At 42.6% G+C, this 10,481-nt stretch overlaps 1 protein-coding gene across 8 annotated transcripts in view; it reads left to right on the top strand.

The window, feature by feature from the left end:
* LOC100440309 (calcineurin-binding protein cabin-1) overlaps positions 1–10,481 on the top strand; it is a 171,814-nt gene continuing 161,333 nt past the window's right edge. For 2 of the 8 annotated variants that reach the window (XM_054543154.2, XM_054543153.2), the window contains exon 1: positions 225–330. The gene's annotated coding sequence lies outside the window, so the exon portion shown is untranslated. Of the gene's footprint in view, positions 692–10,481 lie in introns of all 8 variants that reach the window. The other 6 variants (XM_063722791.1, XM_054543152.2, XM_002830920.6 and 3 more) reach the window with 5 other exon arrangements.

The following is a 10,481-nucleotide window of genomic DNA, read 5'->3' as shown; positions in this document are numbered from 1 at the left end:
CGCGCGAACCAACAAGCTCCACTCCCGCATTACACACACACACACACACACACACACACACACACACGCGCGCGCGCGCGCGCGCGCGCGCCGCCCAAGGGTGGCCGTCACGAACCAACACACACACACGCACGCGCGCGCGCCGCCCAAGGGTAGCCGTCTGCAGGGCCCCAGCTAAGCAGCCCCGAGAGAGAGCGAGCGGCGCGTGAGCCCCCGCTGATTGGCTGGCGCAGCCGGCACCGGAGCCAATGGGAGCACGCCTTGTTGTCAGGCGCGCAGCCGGCCGGCGCAGTGGTCTGGACAGACTGGCCGTTGCTGTGGAGACGCCTGGTGAGTTCCTGGAAGGCTGGTTTGAAGGAGGTGTCGGGGTGGGGGTGAGGCTCCGCAGAGCCGGGGGCACAGGCCGGAGGGGCTGCAGGCGCGAGGCTGGGTTACGTGAGGACGCTGGGGGTTTCGCGGGCAGCTTTAGAGCCCCAGTCGGGGAAACCGAGGCCGGGCTTCCTGGCTGCCTTGCGAGCCTCTTCATGGCTCTCGCCGCCGCCCTGAGGTGCCTAGAATGGGTTCCGGCCTCCGGGGAGGTTCCCAGTAACCGCAGGAGCCACCGTTGATTTGGCGTCTGCTGGGTGCAAAGCCCAGCGCGCTAACCCTTTACTCACGACCTTTCGCTTCACTTTCACAGCAGCCCTGCGAGGTGAGTGCTGTTATTAGTGCCATTTACAGGGGTGGAAACTGAGGCCGAGGGTAGGTGAAATGATTTGCTCCAAGTCACCCAGTGGGTGAGCGCGACTCCAGACTGAAAATTTTGACCGTTCTGCTTCACTGCCTCCCCGCCTCCCCGCAGGAGGCGGGCCCTGGCCAGATGGAACTCACCTGACATTCCCAAGGTGTCCGTCTGCACAAGTGGCTTTGGGAGTCACCTAACTCTTCAGGACCTGGGTTATTACAGGTTATAAGTGTGGGACCGTTGGATTCCATGTGGCTAAGATTCCTTCTGTGTGATTATTGTGGTTAGAAATAGAATATGCTTAGAACAGTCTCGTTCAGCCGTCGGCAAACTTTTGTTGTAAATATGTCAATGTTTACATTGTTATATTGTAAGTATAATGAGTATAATAGTATTCATAATAGTAGTTTAGGCTTGGGGGGGGTCCATACTCTGTCTACTTAAGTGTAGCGATGTAGTGTGGATACAGCCAAAGACAATACATAACAGAGTAGCTGTGTTGCAATAAAATTTTAATTATGGGGACCGAAATTTTAATTTTGTTTATTGTTAATATAATTTTCATGTGTCATGATTTTTTTTCGCAAATATTAAAAAATGTAAAAACCATTCTTTGCTCGTGGGCTGTACAAAAAGGGTGGGCTGGTTAGCTTGCAGAACCCTCATCTAGCACAAAGCCTCATACATGAGGGGAAACAGACTGAGAGACTGGCATCTATGTCAAGTCAGTCACACAACCAGGGCACTGCCACCACTGAGCTTAAGACATAGGCTTCCCACCTTCCGGGCCAGGAAACACCCCCAGTTATCACTCTGGATCAGGGTGCTGAGGTCTGAAAGTGTGCTACTCTTTATCGTGTTCTGAGGCCATGGAAACTATACTCTAAGGGGTTTGGAAACTTATTAGCTTAGACTAATAAGCCTGGTGAATGTGCTGCTATCTGAGGAAATGCAGCTGCTGGGCTGGGAGTCAGAAATGAATAGATATTTTTCTTTTTCATGATTATTCAATAGCTTTTTTTTGTGTGTGTGACGGAGTCTTGGTCTGTCGCCCAGGCTGGAGTGCAGTTGCATGATCTCGGCTCACTGCAATCTCCGCCTCCCGGGTTCAAGCAGTTCTCCTGTCTCGGCCTCCTGAGTAGCTGGGACTACAGGCACCTGCCACCACGCTTTGGCTAATTTTTGTGTTTTTAGTAGAGACGGGGTTTCACCGTATTGGTCAGGCTGCTCTCAAACTCCTGACCTCAGGTGATCCACCTGCCTCGGCCTCTGAAAGTGTTGGGATTACAGGCGTGAGACACCGCGCCCGGCCTCAATAGCTTTTTTTTTTTTAAACTCCTTTTAGTGAGTTTCTTGGATTTATGGTGAACAATACATAAATGGTTACCATCCTCACATTGCTTACAGATGATAAATATATAATCAAAATGGTTATTTTTTTTTAAGCTTTTTTTTTTTTTTTGAGATGGAGTCTCGCCTGTGGCCCAGGCTGGAGTGCAGTGGCGCGATCTCGCCTCACTGCAAGCTCTGCCGCCTGGGTTCACGCCATTCTCCTGCCTTAGCCTCCCTAGTAGCTGGGACTACAGGCGCCCGTCACCACGCCTGGCTAGTTTTTTGTATTTTTTAGTAGAGACGGAGTTTCACCGTGTTAGCCAGGATGGTCTTGATCTCCTGACCTCATGATCCGCCCGCCTCGGCCTCCAAAAGTGCTGGGATTACAGGCGTGAGCCACCATGCCCGGCCTGTTTTTAAGCTTTTTAAACTAATTATAGATTTAGAGAAAAATTGCAACAATACAAAACGTTCTGTTATGTCCCTCACCCTGCTTTCCCTAATGTTAACGTCTTACATAATCATACAATTATCGAGAACAGAAAGCTAGTGTTGGTACAGTATTATTAACTACATTACAGATGTGATATGAATGTTACCATTTTAAATTAAGGTTGTGTTTTCATTCCAGGACCCTATCCAAGATCCCATGTTGCATTTAGTTATTTCTTCTTGGTCCATAATACTTCCTTAGTCTTTTCTTGTTTTCCTTGGCTTTGATGCTTTTAAAGAGTAGTGATCAGTTATTGTGTCTAATGTCTCTCAATTTAAAGGTTTGTCCAGTGTTTTCTAATGATTGGGGTGAGATTATGCATTGTTGGCCAGAATAACACAAAGACACATTATCTTTGTGTCTTTCTCAGTGCATCAGATGGAGTCCAAGATATTGGTATGTCTTATTACTGGTGATATTTACCTTGATCTGTTGGTTTACTTGGTGTCTGCCAGGTTTCTACACCATAAAATTACTATCCCTTTCTAATTAATAAGTCTCTTGGGAGAGATAGATTGAGAGGACACAAATTCTGGTTCTCCACAAATTTGCCCACTGACTTTAGCATTCACCTGCAGATCTTTGTGGTGTTTGCCTAAAGGTAATTATTTCTCTCTTTCCTTCTACATTATTAAGTCAAGTTCTACTGAAAGGAGAACTACCCTCTCTCTCTTTTATTTATTTATTTGATTATTTATGTGTCAGTGTAGGCCATGGATATGTATTATATTCTATAAATTAAAATTCATTATCATCATTATTTTGTTGTTTACTGTTCCAGCATTGGCTATTTAGTTAGGATCTCCTTCAGGTTAGCTTCTGTGGCCTATCAACCGGCCCTCATTTTTTTTTTTCCTTTGAGCACTTACTTACTTTATGGTACAGCACCAGGTGTTCCAGGCTCATCTTGTGTTTTCTCTGACCCAACTCTGGAATCACAGTTCTTTTTGTCTTTAGCCTATCCAGTCAAGATACCATTTTCCACAGTTACTTAGATTAGTTCTTTTCTTCCTCATTCCTTTCAGAGTGGTTATGTTAGTTGTAATAGTTAGGTTCATTGTTAGTGTTTATATTTCATTTCGAGTTCCCCCTACATCCTAGCTAATTTTAGTTTTTGCGGTATGAATTATGACTGATTTCTGAGAGTCAGAGCTACACACAAAGGTATATTCAGAGAAGTGTCTTTCCCTCCTTATGCCTACTGCCCTGATCTGATTCACCCCTTGTTTTCACTGCTTTCCCACCTACCCTGTATAGCTAACTTTGGTATCTGGATTATCTCGTGTTTCTTTCGTACAAGTGAATAGATAGTTGTGTATGTTTTCTTATCCTCTTCTTTCTTATACAAAGGTGACATGCTATAGATAATTGTGTTTGCTTTTTTCACTTAATAGTATGTTTTAGGCCAGGCGCAGTGGCTCATGCCTGTAATCCCAGCACTTTAGGAGGCTGAGGTGGGCAGATTGCTTGAGGTCAGGATTTCAAGACTAGCCTGGCCAACATGGTGAAACCCCATCTCTACTAAAAATACAAAAAAATTAGCCAGGTGTGGTTGTGGGCACCTGTAATCCCAGCCACTTGGAAGACTGAGGCTGGAGAATCGCTTGAACCTGGGAGGCAGAGGTTGCAGTGAGCCGAGATTGCACCGCTGCACTCCAGCCTGGGTGACCGACCGAGTGAGACTCCATCTCCAAAAAAAAAAAAAAAAAAAGAATAGTGTGTCTTGAAAATCACCCGATATCTGTTCATAGAGATCTTCCTCATTCTTTTTTTTTTTTTTTTTTTGAGACGGAGTCTCACTGTTTTGCCCAGGCCTGAGTGCAGTGGCACTATCTCGGCTCACTGCAAGCTCTGCCTCCCGGGTTCACGCCTTTCTGCTGCCTCAGCCTCCCAAGTAGCTGGGACTGCAGGTGCCCGCCACCGTGCCCGGCTAATTTTTTGTATTTTTTGTAGAGATGAGGTTTCACCGTGTTAGCCAGGATGGTCTCGATCTTCTGACCTTGTGATCCACCCGCCTCAGCCTCCCAAAGTGCTAGGATTACAGGCGTGAGCCACCGTGCCTGGCCCCTCATTAATTTTTAAAAACATCTTTATTGAGGCCAGGCACGGTGGCTCACACCTGTAATCCCAGACTTTGGGAGGCTGAGGCGGGCAGATCATTTGAGGTCTGGAGTTTGAGGCCAGCCTGACCAACATGGTGAAACCCCTTTCTACTAAAAATACAAAAAAAATTAGCTGGGCATGGTGGTGCATGCCTGTAGTCCCAGCTTCCCGGGAAGCTGAGGCAGGAGTAGCGCTTGAACCCGGGAGGCAGAAGTTGCAGTGAGCCGAGATCGCGCCCCTGCACTCCAGCCAGGGCGACAGAGCGAGACCCTGTCTCGAGAAAACACAAACAAACAAAAACATCTTTATTGAGATATAATTTACATACCTTACAATTCACCTGTTTAAGTATACAATTTAGTGGTTTTTAGTATATGCACAGTTATGCAAGCATCATCGCAATACATTTTAGAACATTTTTATCACCCCTAAGAGAAACCCTGATCCATTAGCAATTAGCAGTTACTTCCCATCCTGTCTTCCCCCAGCTCTAGGCAACCACGAATCCACTTTCTGACTTTATAAATTTGCCTGTTTTGGACATTTCATGTAAATGGGATCATACAATATGTGGTATTTTGTTACTGGCTTCTTCCACTTAGGATAATGTTTTCATGGTTCATCCATGTTGTCAGTGTTTCGTTATTTTTATGGCTGAATAATATTCCATTTTATGGATATACCACCTTTTGTTTATCCATTTATCAGTTGATGGATTTTGGGTTTCTACTTATGCATTATTTTGAATTATGTTGCTATGAACATTGCCTCATTAATTTTTACAGCTGCATATTACTTCATTATATGAATGTACCATAGTATATACCATAGTACATTATAATAGTTTATTCATCTACTCTCCTATCTATGGCCATTTAAGCTGCTTCCATTATCTTGCAGTTACAAACAGTGCTGCATGGTGAATAATTCTGTGCATATGTATTTTTGTATTGTTGGAGGTACACATTCAGGGTAGTTTCTGGAAGTGGAATTGCTGGGTTGAAAGGTAAATGCATATGTAGTTTTCTCAGATATAGTCAAATTTCCCTCCAGAAGGGTTGTACCAATTTCCAACAGTGTTTGAGAATAGTGCCTGTTTCTCCACAACCTCGCCAACAGTGTGTGCTGTCATGCTTTAATTTTTGCAGTGAGAAATAGTGTCTAGTATTGTTTTGTTTTAATATGCATCTCTCTATGAATGATTCGAACATTTTTTCATATGTTTTCGAGCTAGTTGCGTCTTCTTTTGTGATTTATCTGTTCGTATTTTTTCTCCATTTGTCTATCAGGTTTTCGTTTTTCTGTTCTTTAGCTTTTTAAAAAAAAATTGTGGTAAAATATAAGCAACATACAATTTATCTTTTTTTTTTTTTTTGAGATGGAGTCTCTGTCACCAGGCTGGAGTGCAATGGCGCAATCTCGGCTCACTGCAACCTTCACCTCTTGGGTTCAAGCAATTCTCCTGCCTCGGCCTCCCGAGTAGCTGGGACTACAGGCGCGTGCCACCATGCCCAGCTAATTTTTTTGTATTTTTAGCAGAGAAAGGGTTTCACTGTGTTAGCCAGTATGGTCTCCATCTCCTGACCTCCTCATCCGCCTGCCTCAGCCTCCCAAAGTGCTGGGATTATAGGCGTGAGCCACTGTGCCTCACCCCATTTATCATTTTAACCATTTTTTAAGTGTGCCATTTTGTGCCGTTAAATACATCCACATTGTTATGCAGCCATCACCACCATCCGTCTGCGGAACTTTTTTCATCTTTTCAAACTGAAACTCTGTATCCATTAAACAGGAATTCCCATTCTTCCCTCCCCCAGCCCTGTGGCCACTATTCTACTTTCTGTTTCTAGGAATTTGACTACTGTTAGGTACTTTATATACATGGAATCATACAATATTTGTCTTTTTATGACTGGCTTATTCCACCTACTATAATATCTTCAAGGTTCATCCATGTTGTAGCATATGTCGGAATTACCTTCTTTTTTGTGACGTGTCGGGATTACCTTCCTTTTTAAGGCTGAATAATAAATGTTTCATTGTATGTATATACTACATTTTGTTTAGCCATTCATCTGTCAATGGACAGTTGGGTTGCTTTCAACATTCTTTTTTTTTTTTTTCTTAGCTTAAAGGAGGCCACCTTTCAACTATTGTAAATAATGCTGTGTCCCTCAGTTGTAAAACGTTATTTATTTATTTTAAATAGTATGGTGCTCTTGTCACCCAGGCTGTAATGCAATGGTGCGATCACAGCTCACTGCAGCCTCAACCTTCTACCTCAACCGCCCTGAGTAGCTGGGACTACAGATGTGTACCACCATGCCCTGGCTAATTTTTAAATTTTTTGTAGAGATGGAGTCTCTCTGTGTTGCCCAGGCTGGTTTTGAACTCCTGGCCTCAAGCAGTCCTTTCACCTCGGCTTCCCAAAGTGCTGGGACTAAAGGTGTGAGCCACCATGCCCATCCTGTTTCTCAGTTTTTAAGAGCTGTTTTTATATTAGGGATATTAGTCCCTTGTCAGTGGTATATGTTGCAAATATTTTCTCCAAATTTGTTAGCTTTTAATTTTTTTTCTGAGTTTTTAAATTTTTTTTGTCATGCAAAAATTTTTAAATTTTTATGTAGTTAAATGTATCACTCTTTTCCTTTACTGTTTCTGAATTTTAAATCATATTTGGCCCTTCTCTACTACTTAATACTAAGTGTTAATACAAAGGTTAAAGAGGAATTCACCAGTATCTCCTTTAGTAGTTGTATGGTTTCATTTTTTATCATTTAGATTTCTAATTCATTTGCAAGTTTATTCTTGTGAGTTATCTTTTTCCAACAGTGAATACTGTTCCAGCAGTATTTAATACAAAGTTCATCTTGACTCTAGTGATTTGAGATGCCATCTTTGCCATATTTTTTATTTCCATATGTACTTGAGTCTAATTCTGGACCTCATGTTTTTGTCTACATATGCAGCAGTACCGCACTGATTTCATTATGAAGGCTTTGTACAGTATGTTTTAATGTCTGTTATACCTATCCCCCCTTACAGTTTTTTGTTTTCATTGTTTTCCTAGCTTAAATTTTTGTTTTTCCATATGAATTTTAGTATCAACTTGTCAATATTATCTTGTCAGTATTTGTATTGGGATTGCATTGAATGTATAAATTAACTGGGGAAGACCTGACATCTTTATATTTTTGAATCCTATCCAAGAACAGGGGATGTCATTTCATTTGTTCAGGTTAACTTTAGTGTCTTTTAATAGTGATTTAAACTTTTTCTTGCACAGTTTTAATTAACTTTATTCCTAAGTATTTAATGATCTTGTTGCTATGGCAAATGGGATTTTTCTCTACCATAATGTCTTCTTTTATGGTTTGTATATATGAAGGCTATTGATTTTTATGTATTAATCTTATATTGTGCAACTTCACTGAGTGTTTTTTTTTTTTTTTTGAGGAGTCTCGCTCTGTCGCCCAGGCTGGAGTGCAGTGGCACAATCTTGGCTCACTGCAACCTCCGCCTCCTGAGTTCAAGTGATTCTCCTGCCTCAGCCTCCTGAGTAGCTGGGATTACTGGCATGTGCCACCATGCCCGGCTGATTTTTGTATTTTTGGTAGAGACAGGGTTTCACCATGTTGGTCAGGCTAGCCTCGAACTCCTGACTTCATGATCCTCCTGCCTCGGCCTCCCAAAGTGCTGGGATTATAGGCGTGAGCCTGTAATTTTTGTATTTTTGGTAGAGACAGGGTTTCACCATGTTGGCCAGGGTGGTCTCGAACTGCTGACCTCAAGCAATCCACCCACCTCAGCCTTGCAGAGCACTGGGATTACAGGCGTGAGCCACCATTCCCAGCTCGCTGAGTTATTGTTGAATAAATTTTATCATTGATTTTGGGGTTTTCCAGGTAGTATATCTTATTATCTACAATTAGTGATAGCTTTTCTTTACCCATTTTTTTTTTTTTTTTTTTTTGAGACGGAGTTTCGCCCTTGTTGCCCAGGCTGGAGTGCAATGGTGCAATCTTGGCTCACCACAACCTCTGCCTCCTGGGTTCAAGCAATTCTCCTGCTTCAGCCTCCCAAGTAGCTGGGATCACAGGCATGCGCCACCATGCCCAGCTAATTTTGTATTTTTAGTAGAGACGGGGTTTTTCCATGTTGGTCAGGCTGGTCTCGAACTCCCGACCTCAGGTGATCCACTCGCCTCGGCCTCCCAAAGTGCTGGGATTACAGGCATGAGTCACTGCACTTGGCCTTTACCCATTTTTAGATCTCTAATTGATTTCTCTCTTCTAATTTCATTGGCTAATATTGCACCAGTGGATAGTAGCAGAGATAGTGGACATTTTTGCTTTGTTCTTGATATTAATCTCTGAAATTAATGGACATGCCTCTGAAATAAGGTTTGCCCATGAGATAAGATTTTGGCTTTAGGACTAAGGTGTATTTATGTATTAAAGTATCTCTCAATTTCTGTATTTTCCTGAGTATTTTTTACTATGAATAGATATTGAATTTTGTCAGACTTTCTCTTCTGTGGAGATAATCATGTAATTATTTTTCCCTTAGATGATTACATTGTGTTTTCACATGTGTTGTGTGTTTTTTTGTTAGTATCTATTTTTTATTTTTTTATTTTTGATACGGGGTCTCACTTTGTCACCCAGGCCGGCATACAGTGGTGCAATTACTGCTTCCTGCTGCCTCAACTTCTCAGGCTCAAATGATCCTCCTTCGTCAGCCTCCCAAGTAGCTGGGATTACAGGCATGTGCCACTACACCCAGCTAATTTTTAAATTTTCTTTGTAGAGATGAGGTCTCCCTATTTGCCCAGACTCGTCTCGAACTCCTGCCTCAGCCTCCCAAAGTGCTGGGATTATAGGCAGATTACAGTCATGAGCCACCATGTCTGTCCGTTAGTATTTCTTTAAATTTCTCAAACATTTTCATTGCATTTCCTTTTATCTGGAAGTTGTTTATCAGGAGATTCTTAAATTTTTAGATAGACACACCTTTCTTCTGTTGGTGGTGATGTTCGTCTTAGTAAATTCTAGTTTTAAGCATTATGGTTGGCAAGTGTTGTTTTTAGTATCTTTACTTGATGGAAGGTGTTTTCTTTGTGACATGAACAGTTTTTGTGTGTGTGTGTGTGTGAATGTGCTGTGAGCACTGGAGAAGAATATATCATTTCTGTTATCAGGGTGTGGAGTTTGATATACATCTATATCATCTCCTCTATTATGTTGTTTAGGCCAATCATCTTCTCCTTATTTTTTCTCCACTTGATTTGTCTTTAAAAAAAATTTTTTTTTTTTGAGACAGGGTCTCACTCTGTATCCCAGGCTGGAATGCAGTGGTGTGATCATGGCTCACTGCAGCCTTGAACTCCTGGGTTCAAGTGATCCTCCCACTTCAGTCTCCTCAGTAGCTGGGACTACAGGTGCATGCCACCATGCCTGGCGAATTTTTATTTTATTTATTTATTTATTTATTTTAGAGATGGGAGTCTCACTATCTTGCCCAGGGTGGTCTTGGACTTCTGGAATCAAAGGATCCTCCCACCCCAGCCTCCCAAAGTGCTGGGATTACAGGCATGAGCCACCAGGCCTGGCCATCATTTTAAAATTTTTTTGTAGAGACAGGGTCTTGCTATGTTGCCCAGGCTAGTCTTGAACTCTTGGGCTCAAGCCATCTTCCTGCCTTGGCCTGCCAAAGTGTTGGGATTACAGGTGTGAGCCACAGTGCCCAATCAATTTGTCTTTTTTAAAAAATTATTTATTTATTATTTTTTTAAGAGATGGGGTCTTGCTGTGTTGCCCAGGCTGGACT

The sequence above is a fragment of the Pongo abelii genome, chromosome 23 (genome assembly GCF_028885655.2).
Source record: "Pongo abelii isolate AG06213 chromosome 23, NHGRI_mPonAbe1-v2.0_pri, whole genome shotgun sequence".
Taxonomy (NCBI): domain Eukaryota; kingdom Metazoa; phylum Chordata; class Mammalia; order Primates; family Hominidae; genus Pongo; species Pongo abelii.
The sequence above is the reverse complement of the archived record's forward strand: the minus strand, read 5'-3'. Positions and strand labels throughout refer to the sequence as shown.